The sequence below is a fragment of the Alligator mississippiensis genome, chromosome 5, assembly GCF_030867095.1.
Source record: "Alligator mississippiensis isolate rAllMis1 chromosome 5, rAllMis1, whole genome shotgun sequence".
In the NCBI taxonomy this organism is placed as follows: Eukaryota; Metazoa; Chordata; order Crocodylia; family Alligatoridae; genus Alligator; species Alligator mississippiensis.
The window spans coordinates 180,480,978-180,501,031 of record NC_081828.1 but is presented as its reverse complement, the minus strand read 5'-3'; the positions used below and the strand labels follow the sequence as shown (position 1 = coordinate 180,501,031).

General features: G+C 44.7%; 1 long non-coding RNA gene across 1 annotated transcript in view; it reads left to right on the top strand.

The window, feature by feature from the left end:
- Positions 1-6,423: 6,423 nt before the first annotated feature.
- LOC132250938 (uncharacterized) overlaps positions 6,424-20,054 on the top strand; it is a 56,122-nt gene continuing 42,491 nt past the window's right edge. Inside the window, exon 1 of the long non-coding RNA XR_009462665.1 lies at positions 6,424-6,484. This is a non-coding gene — a long non-coding RNA (uncharacterized LOC132250938). The remainder of the gene's footprint in view (positions 6,485-20,054) is intronic.

The window sequence follows — 20,054 nt, the reverse complement described above, 5'->3', positions numbered from 1 at the left end:
TTATTGACTACCGTGTCTGTTGTTAAGTCACTGCTGGTGGCAGAAACTCTGAGCAGATCATACTTTCCATAGTGCAGTGCAAATAACTTTGTGGGACAGGGGATACAGTCTATCAATATGCTGAAATGCCTTCATCTTTCTGCTGGCATGCTCTAGGCAATTTAGTGAGTATAGAACAGGATGATGTGCTTGAGAGAGCAAAACAAACTCCAGATCTTACTACTCCAGTTTCTGGAAGATGGCCTATCTAAAAGTCAAGAATTGTGATCAGAAAAATGAAGGAACATTTTGAAAAGTAAGTTATAGCTGATACAGTCTACCCAGAGAACAGGACATGGAATAATACTGGAGAATCAGGAATTTATGCACAGGATGTACTTCCCAGGTCTGTACAATGCAGCAGGAAAGCAACTCGGAAGTGAACATATCCAGGAAACAGCAAAGGCAAAAGAGAAAGAAGTTGCTATCTGGCAATGTTGGATCATCACAACACAACCTTCTGGGAACTACCAGTGAACCCAACAAAGGGGTGGATAAGTCAGAAAACAATGGGCTTGTGAAAAATACCTGTCTATATTACAGGAGATGTACTAGTAACCTCTGGCCTTAGTAAGTAAACAAATGCTTGCAAAATATACCACAACAATCCTTGAAAGGAAAGATTCAATTTTTATTGAACCTAAAAGAGTTTGCAGAAGGGAAGATTATGGAGGAAGCACCTTAGGAAGTTAGTCTTTTTACACATTACAGATGTGAATTCTATTTCCAGCATCACTGTAAATAGGTCAAAGTGGAAGAAAGAGATAGATCTATTGCATGTATGTGGGTAAAAGTAAAAGGGGGTGGGGGAGGGGGTAAACAGTAGTGAGATTAGGGTGGAGGTCTACTATAAAGTAATTAGGAAGAGGAGATGGATGAGCCATTCTTCAAGCACATAGATGTCAGGGCACAGCCTCAAACTTGGGGCCTTGGCCTGACAGCAGAGCACCTTGTGGTTAAAGCTGGTCACAGCTGGCCCTACCTCCAGTAGGGCCTAACCCTCCATCCAATCCATCACCAGAGTGGCCATCTGGGGTCAGGTGACCCTCCACTTCCCACATATAAACCCCTGACCTGGAACAGGAAGTGCCTGGGCAACAGGGCAACCTGATCCAAGTTTGCTTTGCTGCTCCCTCTAGCTTGCTCCATGGCTTTGCTCTCTGATCTCCTGGCTTCCTCTGGATGTCACTTTTAGATTGACCTGGATTCCTGACCCTGTTCAACCTCAGGTTCCAGTTACCCATCCCAGCCTTTATTGGAGCCTTAATCCCCCAAGTGATCCCAGACCTGGACTCCCAGTGTAACAGTAGCAAGAATATCCAAATTTATGAATTATTACTAATGGGAACTTTTGCACTCCCAGTATCCATTGGAAGAAAATACTGAAAAATATAAAATGCCCAGAAAGTTCTGGCAGGTGCAGAAGATAACTTAGTGTTTGAGAAATGTGAGGAAACTGCGAGAGGAGACATCAGTTATCAATTCTTTCCCTTCCTTTCCTCTTCCCTTTCCTTTTCATCCCATCTCATCTGGTTCTAGCCAATGAGGATGAAGAAGATACGGGTGTGAATATGGAATTTGTCAGAAATTTGGAAGAAAGTGGTCATGATATACAACAACTTATGTTTCAAAGGTAAGGGAGATTACTCTTCCTGCCTTGTTATAACAGCAAATTGAGGCTATTAGATTTTTATTTTCTTTAAAGTAAAAAAAATTTCAACCCCCACCCTTGGAGATGACTAGTAAGCAACATCTCAGGGATAGGCAAATCAAAGGAAAAAAGAATTTCATCAAGAGGTTCAACATCAAGGTATGCTAGCACAGAGGAAAGATAAAGAGAATGGCAAAAAATCAATGTGGAAGAGCACAGCCCCAGGGCTGGGGTAAGCAGCTGGGTTTTCCCAGCCCCAGAGCTGGACTCCAAATGTGTGCACGCATTCACTACATCAGTCTAACCTATTCCCAATCTAACTTAGTTCACCTCCTCAGGTAAACTAATTTCGATCAAGCCCACCATTTTTTGTCCAATTTGACCTCCCCAAATGTCTGCACAGACTGGCACTTAGATTGATCTAACCCTAGTTAGGTTGCTATAAATGTAATGTCTGCATGTACCCTGAAGTATCACCCTGCCCTACCTTCTGCCTGATTTCAGGTTACCATGGCTAATTACTTCTTTTGCTTCTTTAATAGAGTATCTGCTTTGGTGAACAGGGAAAATGTGATGGACATAATATATCCAGAATACTAGTGAGCCTTTTTGATACATGCCCACATGCCAGTCTCTGAAGTAACCTGGAGAAATGTGGGCTATATAGAATTACCTTTAGGTGGATACATGATATAACTATGAGAAAAGGGCAACTATTACTGGAGCAGTGTTAGACTATCAGGAGGTCTCAAATGGAGATCCATAGGGATCTGTTCTTGATCCAGTAGTGTTTAATATTTTTGCGATTGAGATAGATGTAAGAACAAAGAGTATACTGATACTGTTTGCAGATGAACTAAACAAGAAAGGGTTGCAAACATTTTGCAGGATAGGGCTACAATTTAAATGAATCTTGAAAACTTGGAAAACTCTAACAGTGAAACAACAAAATGAAAATCAGCAAACATAAATGAGGTGCTACAGATTGCACTGGTGAGAAGGATCTGGGGTTATACTGCATCACAGCCTCAGTATGAGGCAGCAGTGTGATGCTGTTTCAAAAGAAGCACGTGATAGTGGCATTAACTGAAGCATAGCATATAGAACATGGGAGGTGAAAGTACCACTCTCCTCAGCACTGGTTCATTGGAGTACTTTAAAAAGGAAGTAGGTAAACTAGAGAAGATCCAGAGGTGAATGATGAAGATAAGGTTGTTGATAAGTGAACAATTTGAGGAAAGCTTGAACAAGCTAGGTATACTTAGTTTGGGGAAACAGATACCTGCGGAGAAAAGGAAAAAAACTTATGTGCACCACTTCAGATTAATATGGTTAACCACTTCTGTACTAGTAGACAACAGTTTTCAAATATTGAAATGTTGCCACAAAGAGAATGGAGAAAAAATGTCCTCACTTACTACAGAATGCAAGACAAGAAGTAATGAGTATAAATTATTGCAAAGCAGATTTAGATTAAATCCCAAGAAAATTCCTTACTGTATGAATAGTAAGGGAGCTATGGAATCCATTTCATGGAGATTTTAAAGAAGAGGCTGGAGGGCTGTGTGAAACAGCACCGTTTCATTTCGACTTCCATTACACCGTTTTGAAGGGACAATGTTTCATTTTGATGTTTCGTTTCATTTTGTTTCAAAGCACTGTTTCATTTTGTTTCGTCAAAACTGTTTTGTTGTTTTGACACTTTGCCGATAGGCTATAACGGGGAATCATGAATCTGCCTAAAACTTTGTCATTTCTTGCCTGATTTGAATGAAAATAGCAGATATAGTAGCCCCTGCTGAGGCCACAGATTCTACCAAGTTTCAAGGAGATAGGTGCAGGGGTTTCTGGGAAACTGCACCTCAAGCTGCACCACTTTAAATAACAACAGGAAAGTAACCAGCACAGTAGCACCAGCATCGCAGGCAGCCAAACAGTCAGAGTCTTTCTTTCCTTTCATGCAGCTGCCAGAGAACTCTCCCTGCCAGCCCCAGCCCTGGGTCTTAGATGTGCCCAGGACCCTGCTTCCTTCCAGTCAGCTGACCAGGGGCAGATGCTAGGGGTGTTAGTTTAAGGACATGGCACTGACAGACAAGGTTCTTTGGGTCAATCTGGTATATTTTAGTAGACCAACAGAACAGTTACAGAAATATAGCTTAGCAAGGTTTCAGGTTGAAAAACCCTTCATCAGGCTCAAGAAGCACCTGTAGTTGGTGTGCCTGTGTGCTGTTCCTGGATGGAAGAAATAGTAAAGAAGCCAGAGGCTGGCATGGCATGCAATGTAGGCAAGAAAGCTAGTCAGTGAAAATGGAAATGGAGGCATCAGGGGGTGAGGGACAGGCAAAAGTGCAGAGGTACCTGGGGAGTCAGATGTCTGGCAGGTTGTAGCGTGTCAGAATTCCAGTGTCTATATTGAGTCCAGGAGTTTCTGTACCTGTAACGAGGTTGCTGAAGTGTAGTTCATAGGCTTGTCTGTGAAAAGTGGTCTCCATGTCCAGCATGCTTTTGTGCTGAGGGATATTCAGCTCTGCCTGTTTGTCCCAAAGCATCTTGCCCCCCCCCGATGCTCTGGTGGAACTAGCCTGCCACCTTCCTGCATTTGGAAATGAGCTTGCTGGTGGTGCTGGTGCCGTCACCGGCAGCCCCGTCCCATTCCAAGGCATTCCTGACAATGAGGCGGAACTTGTGTGCCACACAGCAGATGCCATGAAAGTTGGCATCATGGACCACCTTGACCATATTGGCCCCATTATTGGTGACCATGAACCTGCAGGTGAGCTCGCTCTGCCCAGCGAGCCACCCCTGCACCATGCGGTTCATGGCCACCGTGATCTCCCTTGCCATGTGGGACTCATCCAGCACCTCAGCTTGAAGGAGAGGCCACTGACGGCCTGACTGATCACACCAGTGCCCTGTGAGGGAGAGGTAGGCATGATCGCCACCCTAGCTGCTCCAGATGTCGGAGGTGAAGTGCTAGGCTACCTGTGGCCCTGCCTAGCGCAGCTCCTCCCTCAAGTATTTCCTGCATGCCTCATACAGGCAGGGCACCACCGTTCTGCTAAAGGTGGTATGTGCGAGCACTTGGTACGATGGTGCCATGAGCCACCTGAACCCTGGCCACTCAACTAAGGAGAAGGGCTGGCCATCCATAGCAAACATCTCCCCAGTGGTCTGGGTGATCTTGCTCACCATTGCAGTGCACCCCGCTGTCTGCCTTTCTGCCTTTCTGTCTGTCTTTCCCCTACCGTTCCAGGGTGGCCTGCCTCTGCTTCAGATGGGGGCTTTGGAGCAAGAGGGGGACTTCTTTTTGGCCATGCTCCCACTGGTCCCAGTCTGAGGAGGAGCAAGGGCAAGGGGGTGGTGCCTACAGAGATGCATCAGCATCCCTGTGGTACTCATGTTTTGTTCCCTTGCCCCGGCTGATTTTGGCTGAGCAGTGCATGCAGCTAGCATACGTGGGATTATCTGCCAGCTCAAAATGATCCCAGACCACACTGCCCACTCACTTCTGGGGTGTGGGTGCATGTGTGGATGCTGCCTTTTCCCCCTCCTCAACAGGCAGATGCACAGCAACAGGAGGAGCCGACTCAGCTGAGCAACTATCCTCTACCTGAGTCTCCTCTGAAATGCCTTCTGGGAAAGGAGACCTGGTTCCTCCTCAAGGGGAATCTTGAGGGTTGTGGAGCACAAACTCAGTTGATTCCCCCTCCTTCTTCCAGAATTTCCCTTGCTATGGCAGTCAGATCCATATCCAAATTTTTAAAATTTAAATCTCCCTCCAAATGTACATTTTTCCATGAGGGCTGGTGGAAGAACTATGCATGATTATGTTTCTTTAAAACCCTCAGAGCTAAGACTTTCAGAGGTGTGATGTAGATCTAGGCCTGTTTTGATCTACACAGGGGCTGTGTCCACTCAAGCATGGACAGTTGGTTCCCTGAGGACAACTAGCAGTGTCATATCTTGTGCTGCTGCTAGTTGTCCCCAGGGAATGCCTGTGCCACACACCCTCTGGTGCATGTCAGGTTACCCTGGGTGGTGTAGGGGAGGCTTGGGCCAGCACTGGGCTGGCTCCAGCAGCCATATGTGCTGCTCTCCTGCAGTGCAGAGAACAGCTGAATATGCAGTATGTGGTGCCACATACCACATGGTTGCAGTTATCTGGATGCAGCCAGGAAGACTTTTGTCTTCTTCATCTTTCCTTCTTTACTTTTCCTCTCTTGTTGGCAGTGGAAAAGTAAAAATCTTTGTCTTTGTAACCTCCTGTGCCACTCACTAGTGCATTTTGCTCTTACTGGTTTTTCAGGTGCCACTGTCTCCTTAATGGTTGACAGCTTGTTGTCCAGTCAGATGTCTTGGATGGTCCTTAGGGGTTCTCGCCTGCCATGTCTTGTTGGAATAAGTTTGTTATCGGGAGGATGGTTTTAAGTCCTGCCTCCCCTGGTTCCCTCCTTCAGTTTTCCCATCCAGCTTCCTGTTTTGGGGCTCTGCCTTCCCTACACCCCGCCTTATGCCAACCACAAATGTTAATTCCAGACCACACCTAAGAACGAGCTCACCTGTCATGGTAAAGTTTTTTGTTTTGCGTTCTTATGTTAGAAAAGTCCAGTGTGGATGGAGTACATTAAATGGCCTGTAATTTTACCCATCCCAGGTTACCTTGCTCCCAGGTATGCTCCTGTCTCTCTGGCTCGGGTCCATAGCAGCCCAAGGATCCTTCTCTCTCTGTCTCCTCAGGTTCATTGCTGTCCCATTCCCAGCTGGCTGTATCCAGGATCCAATGTTCCATCCCAGGTAAGTATCTAGGCCCTGCTGGGCTTAGATTAGCCCTGTATGCCCCTTCTCAAGGCTGCCATCACATGCCCTTGGTGGGTCTACAAACAGCTCCAGGCCACTCTGGGCCCTCCAAAGGACTCACTTCCAGTCCTCCCTGATCCCTGTCCAGTGTGTTGGCTGTGCTCTGGTGGCATCCTGCTGACTCCGCGCCTCTCCTCCCTCCAGTAAGTTTCTCTTCATGGCAATGTCCCCACCACAGTCTTGTTGCAGCTAGTCATGCTGAGAAGTAAAGAAGAATTGGTCTTGTTATATCTAGATGCTCTCCAGCTCAGGATTAAGGAGCTTGTCTGTTACAGGGCTGTTGCCACCACAGTTTTGTCAATGGCACAGTGGCAGCAGCACCTATGAGTCATCACGTGGTATGTGGTGACAGAAGGAGCTGCATTGAAGGTGTGATCAAAAGCATTATCTTTTCATGTGCCTAACTAACGCAGCTATGCTGGTACAACTTTGTAAAGCAAGGCCTTCTAAATTGTTGGCTTTCCAGAGGGCTCATCTGTGGTCACATAGTAACTTATGCTCCTTAAATTGCCTGGGAAAAGGAGGTTCTCTGGTGATGGAGAGGTTATCACACAGTTAAAGAACAGGACCTTCACATTGCTATACAACCTGGTTTCCATTTTTAGGCTATGAATAAAAGGACATCTCCAGAGTAACTAGACAAGTATAAATCTTTTATTGTAATATGACCTTTAATATACTGATGGATGACTTAAATGCCCTCTGATTATGTAATTTTTATACTTTAGAAAAGAAATGTGGACCCAGGTTACTTAAATGTATTCAGAGAGAGACAGATGCAAATGACAACTTTATCATTAAAAATAGTTTTACAGTCATTAGAACAGCCAAATAAAATTAAAAACTGAACAATATTTTTATTCTGTGCTCAGTGAGGGATTTGGCATTCAAATCCTGTCAGCGGTTTTGAGATGTTTTCTTCTCCTGATATCACTGCCTCCTGAAGATATTTTGCTGTGTTTCAGGGTGACATTTTCACTGGCTTTAGTTTGCTACCAGCACAAACACAGATTTAACACACTGTCTGTATATCTGAACATGTGTATCTGGGAGTCTGTGTTGAAATTAACCATTTTTCCCCTTGGGAAACCATTGCATCAAGATACTCACATTTCAGACTTAATACAGGACCTCCATGGAGATGGGGATATATGCTGTAAATAGTACCAATTTAGAAAAAAGGGCCAACCATCTAGCAATATGGACAAATACATCTCAGTGGAGAAAACACTAAATCCAGAGAGCAACTTGAAGAGGTAGAGACCAATTGCTACATATTGAACTTCCTGTTTGACTGGTATTAAAAAATGGTAAGGTTTTTACTGTGACTACATTTGAAGTTGTTGCAGAGTTTATTATCAATAGGAAAGCTGGGTATATGCCTTAAATGAAAAAAAATGTAAAAAAATATATAAATACATAAATAAATGAGGTAATGAGGTAAATGAGGTTACTTAGATACTTGGTATAACTCTTAATATCAGACCCTTCTGGTGTAGAGATTGTAATGGTATAAATATGAAAATTGGCATTAATTTTAAATGAGAAATGGTTAAATGGGTATTTATGCCACCACCACAAACTACATAACTGCTTAGTTATCAACCAGTCTCCTCCCCAACCTGGATACATTCACTCACTAGACTAGATGAATTGGATATAACTGAGGTTTGACAAAGCATGTGCATCAATTTAACAGAGATTGTGAATTTTGGTGACTGACAGTCAGATGTCCCAGTCTACACCTTCATTTACATTTTGAAACTTGCCTTCTCTGCCATCTTAGATCTTTCTTTTAAAATCTTAAAAGGCAACCAAGTAGTATAAAAACTATTCCATATTTTTTAGATTTATGACTCTCAAATGGAAGAAGGAACAGAAATAATCTATCCATTTGTCAGCCTGTCACCTACACAAAACAGACACAGCTGCTGCTGCAAGTAAATTGTATTACAGGTGTAAAGCAGACATTTTTTCACAAATATTCTTGTCACTAATTTAGCATAAAATATATGAAATGGTGGGCAGTGGAATAGTAGTTTCTTCTCTGTGAAGGAAGGAGACTTAAATCATCTTTCACATGAGGTTCTGCCCCTTGTCAATTATAATTCCTTTGTAGCAATGAAAAAGCTAGCATAGTCTGTGTAATACTCAGAAATAGATATGTTTGGTTCTGAAAAATATAATAGGCTCACTTATTCATTTATCTCAGGCTTCCATTGAGGAAACTCTACTGACTTCAGTGATCTGGATTTATGTCTGGTGCTGGCAAGTGAAAAGACAATCAAGCACCAAATCATGTTCCTAAAAACAGAGCCAGAAAATTTCATATTATTAACACAAATAGCTTTATGTTCTTTAACCTTCAATGCAGTCAGGGGTACAAGAGGAATTTTGTAAATATATAATGGTTAGGAGACATATGCTGTATTTTCATCCATGTTTTCCTCCTTATTAAAAATAATATCTTCATAGGAAAGTAGGGCTGGAAGGGACCTGCTGAGGTCATCTAGTCCAGCCACCTACTCAAGGCAGGATCATCCCCAACTAAACCATCCCACAATGTAGAGCAGGCTTGTCCAACATACAGCCCACCAAGCCATTTTATCTGGCCCACCGCAGCAGCAGGGCCACCTGATTAGATGAGCTGGGGACAGCGCATGCAGCTTCTTCTCTGGCTCTGCCCCTTGCCCCTGGCACATGGCCAGGGGAGCTGCAGCATGGCCCACACCCTGCCCGCATGCGTGGTGGATGGAGGCATGAGGTAAGTTCCCGCACAGAGCTGGGGGCACCTCAGGGCCAGGCCAGGGCAGATGGAGGCACAGGGTAAGTTCCCACACAGAACTGGGGGCGCCTTGGGGGCCGGGCCGGAGTTGCGGGGCGTGCGGTTGCTGGAGGCAGGAGGAGCTCGGCCCAGAGGCTGCATTTGTCCCTCAGACTGGGGCATCCAGGATGGAGAGATACAAGGGAGGGCACACATGCACACACATGTGCACATGCACACATGCTGAAGTGTGTGGCAGTGAGCAGAGCCAGAACAGCTGTCAGGAACACAGTGCCTTTCTCACCACAGCCAAGGCTGCAGACTGGGGCGCTGGCCAGACTGGGGGCTCTGCATGGGTTCTGTCTGACTCACACCTCTGGCCCTATCCCTATTCCCATCCTGACACCTGCAGCTGCATCCTGTCCATGAGTCCCTGGCTGGGCAGGGGCAGCTAGCCCCAGCCTCACACTCCCCTCTCCGCTTAGGGCAGGATGTGATCAGGCCAGACTGCAATGCAGCTGACTTTGACTTAGCCCAGCAGCACACAACCAGGATACAGCAGCAGGTGCCAGAATGGGGCCAGAGCCATGAGTCAGAACAGGGCAGACAGAGCACATGCAGCATCCCCAGCCTGGCCAGCACCCCAGGCTGGGGATTAAATTTTCTCCAGTGGCTGGGACACTGAGACAACATATAAAATCTGGGACTGTCTCAGCCAGTCCAGGATATATGGTCACCCTATGTATAAATAGTCTAGATTATTCTCAAAAATGCCCATATTTTGTTGCTTTCATTAGTTTCCACTCTGGCTGATATCTTTTCCACATTTGATCTGACGACTTGCATTATGCTTCTTTCATTCATTGAGAAGTGAGTAGAAGTGAAAGTGTTTATTGTAGTCAAGTGTTTGGTATTATTTCATTCTTGCTTTTATATTGTTTTTATTTTGGATTTTAAACCACATTTCCAGACCCATTTCATTGTCACTTCCTGCAACTTCATTGGTGTCAAAGGTCATGTGACATCACTTCCTGATGTGATACCATTTCCTGTGAGGTCTTTGAATACGGCTCGCCGGCCCACTGGGTGATAAAAAGTTTGTGATCCGGCCCCACATTCAAAAAGTTTGGACACCCCTGATGTAGAGCATTAAGCTTAGGCTCATGAAAGCTTAAGCATCTCTGCCTTAGGATGCCATATAGCCATTCACCATGTAAATGGTGAGCAATGTGTACAGCCATTCACTAGTTCTTGGAGCTGTACAGACAACCTGGTGTAAGTAACTCAGGGTGGGGATGGTTGTGGATCTGCAGGTGGGTTGGTGGGATCAGAAGTGGGGTTGGTGGGTCTGCAATAGGGTTGTGCATCCAGGGTCAGGTAGGTTGGGATACTAAACAAATAGCCTAGTTGGTGTTGGCAGTGGGGGTAGAAAGAGCACAGCCCTTGGGCCGGGGTGAGCAGGTGGGCTCTCCCAGCCTCAGGGCTCTGCTTGGAACACATATAAGCATTTGATAGATCAGGTTAAACTGTTCTCAAGTCTAAGGTCATTCACCTCAGGTGAAGTAATATTATGTCTGCCATTTTTTACCCATAATTCTAACAAGGGGGGCCTTGTTAGCTCCTGTCTGAACCTCAAAGGGATCTGCAATATATCCATTACCGAGAATCACCGCTATTAACACATATAGCTTTGTGTTCTTTAATCTTCAAAGCAGTCAGGAGCATGAAGGAATTTTGTACATATATAATGGTCAGGAACATATGCTGTATCTTCATCCCATGTTTTCCTCCATATTAAAGATCATATCTTCATAGAATCATAGGGAAGTAGGGCTGGAAGGGACCTCAGGGGTCCAAACCTTCAAATGCACAGATGGACATTTAAATTAACGTAATCCTGGTAGGTCAATCTAAATGTAATGGCTGTATGTACCCTTAATCTGTATGGTTCATCTCTACCATGCCCTCTGTCTGACTTTACTCAAGATCCCCCTTTGTAGAAGTTACAGAAGGATCATCTTGCTATCCACCACAAGAAAGATCATTATGAGAACACTCCTGAACTATCTCCTTCCTATCTGATCCTAGAAGCTCAGGGTAGCTGCACACATGCTCCAGGGGTGGGGGGCGGGCACTTTAGAGTGACTCCAAGAACTGCTCCAATTAAAGCATCTACAGCGTCTTGTGTATTCAGTGTCCCATGTTTCAAAATGGTGGCTGGGGCAGTTTAACTGAAGCTTGCTTTGGTTAAAAAGTGCCTCTGCTGCTATTTTGAAGCATGGGACACTGAATACACAAGACATGGAGGCTACTGGAGTGTGCTAATTAGCTAGCATGCTCCAGCAAGCTCAATTAAATGGAATCTGTTCTGACACGCTGTAATTACAGCACATTGGAGTAGTGTCCCCATATGTCTACAGGCACCCTCATTTTGGGTTTAGAGCACCAAGAGGCACAACTGATATGATCATCACTGCTTGCCAGCTGCAGGTAAAATGCCAGGAATGACATATACCTCTCTCATAGCCTTTTTTCACCTCATAAAAGCCTTCAGCTCTGTCAACCAAGAAGTGCTGTGGAGGATCCTTCTGAAGTATGGATCTTTGCCTGCTCCATGACAGTATGCAAGTGGTAGTTCTCAGTAACAGATCTGTCACAGATCCCTTTGAGGTTAAAATGGCAGTTAAGCAAAGCTGTGTCATTGCTCCAACACTCTTCTTGATATTCTTTACCACAATGCTACATCTGACCACCAACAGGCTTCCAGTTGGAGGGAAACTACTGACTGGATGGATCCAAACTACTGAATGGATGGTGAACTGTTTAATCTCAGCCAACTCAAAGCCAAAACCAAGACTACTCTGACCTCAATCATCAAGCTCCAGTACACTGAGTATGCTGTAGTCTGTGCTTACTTTGAAGCAGACCTTGAAACAATCGTCAACATCTTTACTGAGGTATACAAGAAAATGGGACTGACCTTTAACAGTCAGAAGACTAAGGTCTTTCATCAACAAGTCCATAATGAGCAGTCCCTACCTCTGATAATTCAGATTTATTGTGAGATTCTGGAGAACATTGAGTATTTCCCATAGCTTGGAAGCTCTCTTGCAAAAGGCTGACATCGATAATGAAATCCAACATCATCTCGAAAGTGTAAGCGCAGCCTTCGGATGCCTGAGGAAATGGCTGTTCAAAGATAGTGACATCAGATCTAAAACCAAGCTCATGGTTTATCAAGCAGCCACTTTCCTGTATGGAGCTCAGACATGGGCAGTGTACAGGACACACCTCAAGTTGATGGAGAAATACCATCAACACGGTCTATGGAAGATCCTTCGGATCCAGTGGGAAGACAGGTGCACCAGCATTTGTGTTCTCTTGCAAGCAAACATGATGAGCAGAGGTGATGATAATCCAACATCAACTTTGCTGGGCTGGCCATGTAATCCAGATGTCCAATTCTGAACTCTTGAAGCAAGTGTTATTCTCCCAGCTCAGTCAAGATGTATGCTCAAGAGGAGGGCAGAGAAAGTGCTTCAAGAAAGTCCTCAAGGCCAACTTGAAAAAAAATGCAATGTTGACATCAACTCATGGGAGACTATCCAGGACTGTCCCAAATGAAGGAAGAGTCTGCTGCAAGGATCTCAGTACTTTGAAGCCCCATGGTGACAATACTGTGATAGAAAAGTGGGAGCATCAGAAACAGCATGTCACCATCCAAATCAAGAATCCAGAGCCACCCACACTTTATGGAAACACATGGTCAAGTTGTAACAGAATCTGTCCATCCTGGATTGGCTTCATTGGCCATCTTTGGACCCACAGATAAAAGCAATCATGCAAGACAATCATCCTCAACTGCAAGGAATTGCTGAGATATATGTATGTTAGACTCAAGGCACCCCTTGGAAAATGCCAGTCTTAATTTTCACTCATTTTTTGACCACAGGAAAATAAAACAATTCTTCTGTTACAAAAAACTCCACTGAAAGACCACTGTAGGTGAGAATGTTTTTAACATTATGAATTCCTGTTTGAAATCTGGGTTTATCTTGTGAATCATGCTTGCACACCTAACAGTGTTAACATTGTGTGGCAGCCCACTACAACCCTGAAAGAATCTCAAGGCACCCTAGGACATTGTGGCGTGCTGGTTGAGAATAACTAATCTAACCTGCTCTTGAAAGTTTCTGGGGCTGAAGATTCCAGTTTCTCTCATTAGCCTGTTCCAGTGCTTGACCACCCTCATAAATCAGAAAGTTCATTATAATCTCCAATCAGAATTTCCTCTGCTGCAGTTTGAGGCCCTTTTTCCTGACTCCTACAGCCAGAGAGGAAAGGCCATCTCCATCCTATATAATTGACCTTCAGGTATCTGAAGCCTGTTATCAAATCCCAGTTTGGTTTTCTGTTCTCCAAACTAATGACCCTAGTTACTGAGACAAAGTTACTTCCATATTTATTCAGAACCCCTCCAGTAAAGTCAGGATTTAATGGAGCAAAGTATGTGGTTTATGATACATTCATGGACTTCATGAAATTGAATATCATGTCTATATATTTTATTATACACAGTAAAGGCATTGACCCAGACAGTGCCGTATCAAGGGGAGGTGAGTGCAGCAACTTCCCTGGGCACGGAAGCGAAGGAGCACCAACAGGTGCTGCCCAGCTGGGGTGGGGCACGGGACAGAGCCGCAAGTGGCTCTTTTGGGTTGACATGGGGACGGGGAGAAGGCAGCTTCTGCCGCTGCATGTAGTCCTGGGCAAGCATAGGCGGGGTGTGTGCCTCCTGGATCTGTGCATGGGGCGAGGGTGACCTGCCATTGCAGGCTTTGCCCCAGGTGCCAAATTCCTTGCCACAGTAGTGGACCCAGATGGTAAAATGTGGACTTGGGCTGAGCCAGTGAAACTCTGTTGAGTTCACTTGCAGCTGTACCTGAACTGCAGGATTGAGTTTTATTCCAGAGGCTTCTCCAATCCACCTAGACTAGACTCTAAAACAAGATTGAAAATATTATAAGAACAATCTTTCCTGTGACACTTCAGCTATTTCCTGTTTGTAAATTATTCTCATGCACATATAGGTCCTTCCAATGGCATTTTATTTCTTCAGCCACCCCAGCAAGTGTAACAGTATGTAGGCCTCATTGGCCTAGAACGTATATATTGGCAATGTCTCATAAAGACATACGAGATAGTTTAGGGAACAGGCTGTACCTGTACAGCAGAAGCAGCTGATATACCTAATGAGAAAAGCATGGAATATTGGGAAGAATTCAAGAGGCTTAAAGTAGTAATAAATAGTAATTGCCCAGTTAATTCAGAGCCAGACAATGTCATAGATTTCATAGATGTTAGGGCTGGAAGGGACTTCGGAAGATCATCGAGTCCAGCCCCCTGCCCAAAGGGCAGGAAGTCAGCTGGGGTCATAGGATCCCAGCAAGATAAGCATCTAGTTTGCTCTTGAAGGTGTTCAATGTAGGCGCTCGAACCACCTCCGGTGGCAGGCTGTTCCAGACCTTGGGGTCTTGGACAATAAAGAAATTCTTCCTTATGTCCAGCCTGAAACAGTCTTGTAGTAGTTTATGATCGTTCGACCCAGTCATCATCCCTTGGGGCGCTCTGGTGAACAAACGTTCCCCCAGATACTGGTGGTCACCCCTGATAAACTTATAGGTGGCCATCAGATCACCCCTGAGCCTGCGCTCTTCCAGGCTAAAGAGCCCCATGGCTCTCAGCCTGTCATCGTAAGGTCTGCTTCCCTGACCTCTGATTATGTGTGTGGCTCTTCTCTGGACTCTCTCAAGCTTCTCCACATCCTTTTTGAATTGTGGAGCCCAAAACTGGATGTGGCCTCACCAAGGTTGAGTACAAGGGGAGAATGATGTCCCGGGATTTGCTTGAGAAGCATCTATGGATGCAAGCCAGCGTTTTGGTCGCTTTACTAGCTGCAGCATCGCACTGCAGGCTCATGTTCATCTTGTGGTCAATGATGACCCCCAAGTCTCTTTCTTCCATAGTGCTAGCCAGCATAGCACTGCCGAGCCTATAAGGATGCTGTGGGTTTTTCTTCCCAAGGTGGAGAACCTTGCATTTATCAGTGTTGAACGCCATCAGATTCTCGTCCACCCACTTGCTGAGCCTGTCCAGGTCAGCCTGGATCACCCTCCTGTCTTCTGGTGTGGATGCTTTGCCCCAAAGTTTGGTGTCATCGGCGAACTTGGCCAGTCCGCTTCTGACTCCAGTGTCCACATCATTAATGAAGATGTTGAACAGTATGGGTCCAAGGACAGAGCCTTGGAGGACCCCACTGGTCACAGGACACCATGATGAGTGACTTCCATCAATTACTACCCTCTGGGTCCGACCACAGAGCCAATTTTCCAGCCAGTGGATCGTGGTGGACCCAAGGTGACAATTGGCCAGTTTCACCAAGAGGTGATCATGGGATACCAGATCGAAGGCTTTTTTGAAGTCAAGATATATGACATCAATCTCTTCTCCCTTGTCCAGGTGATAGGTCACCTGGTCATAGAAGGAAATGAGATTGGTCAAGCAAGACCTACCTGCGACAAACCCATGCTGGCTGTCCCATAGGATGTTGGCGTCAGCCAGTCCATTAAGGATGGCCTCTTTAATAAACTTTTCTAAGATCTTCCCCGGGATAGAAGTCAGCCTGATGGGCCTATAGTTAGCCAGATCCATTTTCCTCCCTTTCTTGAAGATAGGCACCACATTGGCCTTCTTCCAGTCTTCAGGCACTACACCAGAGCACCAAGAGTTTTCAAAGATCCCTGCTAGAGGCTGGGCTATGATGCTCCCCAGCTCCTTGAGTACCCTGGGGTGTAGATTGTCAGGGCCGGCTGACTTGAAGGTATCCAGCTTCTCAAGATGTTCCTTCACGAGGTCAGCATTAATGGAGGGCAGGGGATCACCTTCACCCAGACTTCCCTGTCCCGTAGTGGGCATAGGCGTCCCATGGGACTGTTGAAAGACAGATGCAAAGTACCCATTTAATAGGTTGGCTTTTTCCTGGGTGTCAGTTGTCAGTTGCCCCATCTGGTTCAGCAGGGGTCCAATGTTGCCCTTGCTTTTCCTCCGGCTCCCCACGTATCTGAAAAAGGACTTTTTATTGTCCTTGATGCTCAAAGCTAGTTGGAGTTCAGTTGCAGCCTTGGCTTTCCTGGTATGCTCCCTGCAGGACCAGACCAGTGCAGAATAATCCTCCTTGGAGGTGACTCCCATCCTCCATCCTTTGTAGGCCTTTCTTTTTAGCCTCAGGAGGTCTGCTAGGTCCCTGGAGAGCCAGGGGGGCTGCTGTGCCCTCTTTCTGCCTTTCCTCCGAGATGGAATAGACTTAGCTTGTGCATTGAGGATCGCTCCCTTGAGGAGCAACCACTCTTCTTGAACTCCCCTCTCCCTGGGGTCATGGTCCCTTAGGGCCTCACTGACAAGCCTCCTGAGCTTGTCAAAGTCAGCTTTCCTGAAGTTAAGGACTTCCGTGTTGCTGACTGACTTGCCAGCTTTTTTTATACAGACATGCATGTGTGCATGTCTGTATAAAAAATGTGTAATTTTGGAAGACTTTTGATTCATGTTCCCTTGCAACTATCCTCTCTGTTGGTCAGCAGAATCATCAAATATATTATGAATGAGGCTTATATGGTTATACTCACCATCTCCATCAACCATACAAACCATGTTGCAGTAGGAGCTGACGGCCTATGGGTACAACAATGCAGCAGAGGAAAATTTATGGTAACTGAAGTTTTGCAAACCTCTAAATGGTTCATTCCATCCCAGAATTCTGACAGAACTGACATATATTAGGGTATAAAGATAATTCTCTTTCTACCTATCGCTTTTTCTGCAGTGTGGTAGGTATTTGTCAATCTCCTGCTTCAGGCATTGTGTTGGTCAATTGTAGAGCCAGGAAGAAACTCTCCTTTCCTGCTCTCCCTCACTTTTTCCATGTTTTCCTCTGTGGCACTGGACACTGAGAGAGCAGGACTCTCTAGCCATGAACTCTTGAGCTTTCAAAGTACTGGCAGGAGCACTAACACACTTCAGTCAAAATTCTGCTCACACCCTGAGCCCTAGATGTAACCACTCAGGGTCATATTGATCACTACATTTGGAGTCAGGAAGACATTTCCCATTGGTCAGATTGGCAGTGAATATGATTTTTTTACTTTCTCTGTAACATGGTGCATACCCTCTTCCTGCTATCCTTTGAGCACATATTAACTGATTACTTCTCTGTCATTGCAAAGGTTAGGTATTAATGGGACCCTTGTCTCCTCTGCTTTTATCTATGGCACCTACAGGGTGTTCTTAATATTTTTGGTTTTGTGCCTTCTCATGTGTGAGTTTGAAGTAGCTATTTTGGAGAATCCTCAGGAGAATGGTTGCTTGTGAATTCAGAAGGCTGAACTATATGGCTCAGAACGTCCCTTTCAATCCTATATTTCTATGAAATTGCAGGTTTGAAAGCAAAATCATGTATTAAACTGTATCTGATTGTGGAGGCAGAACTTTGACTGGAGAAATGCAAATGTAATAACTTTATCTAAAAAAGGGGTGGGGGAGAATGATCTAAGCAACTACAGGTCCATTAGTCTGATCTCGATAGTATGCAAGGTTTTAAAACAAATATTAAAAGATGGAATGCAGGTTTCCCTCGCTTTATGCTGTACATGCGTTCCTGGAAAACGGCAGATATCTCAAATTCTCAGAAAGGGAACCCACTTTACAATGTAACAAATAGGAATATGTTCCAAGACCTCAACTGTGCTGACCCCCAGACCTATAGCTACCACTTTTACAAGACAATTTTGGTACTCACCACCAGCAGACAGTACACACAAGCACAGGGCACTACCGTAATGGGGATGGCAACTACAGAAATACGTGTCACAGATAATGAGCGAGGAGCATAGATCCACACAGGAGACTATATTTTGGTGCTCATCACTCCCACAATGCACTGCACAAAGCAGCTGACTCTGGGCTTCTACCATACCGACTGCATATGAGTGAATTTACCTAGCATATAATAAATTTTTGGAATAAAAAGGGTTATCATATAAGCAAATTCACACATACAGAACTTGCATAAAGCGAGGGAAACCTGTAACTGAAGATATGGAGGTAAATAGAAAATAGAATAAATTACAGACAGGGGTCAACTAAGATAGATTTTGCCAGACTGTCTTTCTTTGAGAAGATAACTGATAAAGTGGAACAAACCTAATCTGTCTGTGCTTCACTAAAGTATTTGATAAAGTGCCACATGAGAAATAATTAGTTAAACTGAATAAGATGGGGATTAATACAAAAGCTGTCCAAGGAGTAGAAAAGAAAGGTTCTGTTGGGAGGAAAGCTCTTGGCATGGCACAAGGTTACTAGCCAAATTGCTCAGAAAGCAGTCTTGGGAACAATATTGTTTAATGCTTTCACTAATAACCCTGGACTGCAGTATGTGAGCATGCTAATGAAATCTGCTCTTAATATGAAGATGTCAACAATACAAATAAGGACTGGATATAATACAGTTACTCTTTAGGGCAGGAGTAATAGAAGAAAAGAGATGCAGAGTGAAAACTACAGGATCCAGTAAAGATTAATTAAAATAATTCAGGAGCTCATTGATTAGAAATGGCAAGGAAAGGGAAAACCAGAGTGCACTAGCCTATCATGAAGTGACTCTGAGCTATCAAGTGTGATGGAGCTGTGGAACAGGTAAATATGACCCTAGGATGTATCAGATGAGAATCAGAAGGGGTAGAGAATTACTAATGCTATTATGCAAGGCATTGCTGAGTCCCTTCTGGAGCACTGGTACAATTCTGATTAACCATGTTGTCTTCAAGAAAGGTGAATTCAAATTGGAGTAGGTCCAGAGGAGGACTAATAGGCTGTCCATTCCCCTGGTCTTCTTATCTTACTGAAGTAGACCACAAGACCTTGGCTTGCTTAGCTTAGCAAATCAAAACTGAGAGGGGCTGTGACTGTTCTCTACAAACACAACAAGAGGACAAAAGTCAGAGAGAAGGGCAAAAGCTAAAGCACAATGTTAAAACAAGAACAAATGGATCTCATGTGGTCATAAATAAGTTTAGACTGGAAATTAAAGAAGGCTTCTAACCATTGTGAGCAGGTTATCCAGCTGGCTGCCTTTTGCAAGTGGCTTTACCCTTGAGGGGCTCCTTCAATATTACAGCCCTTAAAGTAAAAAAAAGAAACAAATAAATAAATGAAACCATACCCTTCTGCCTCTTTCCAGGCACTTGAGGAGGACCCCTTTTGGTTTTGGCTCTCAGCCTAGCAGCTTGGCTTCCTTTGGCAGAAAGCAGTTAACTCACCATTTGCTTCCTTCTCTTAAACTATTCCTTCAGTCTTCTCTCTCAACCCTTTCCTCTGCAGCTTTTAAACTTCCTATGGCTCACTCCCTCATTATCAGGAGGTCCAGAGCTAAATTCCCTTAACAGGGTTGGCCGACACCTTTTAAGGGGACAGACCACCCCGTTATACCATCAGAAAGAAGTGAATTTCTGAAACGGCCTTTCAGTATCAAACTAGCTGTAAAATGGGTTTTGATCAGTTTATGAAAAGGTTAATGTGACATGGTTGCCTGTGAAAGAAGAACTCTGGATCTGAAGGCCCACACAGTGCCTCCTAGTTGTAGACTCCTGTGTCCCTATTAGGCTGTTAAGTGGTACCTGCGCTTTCCTCACA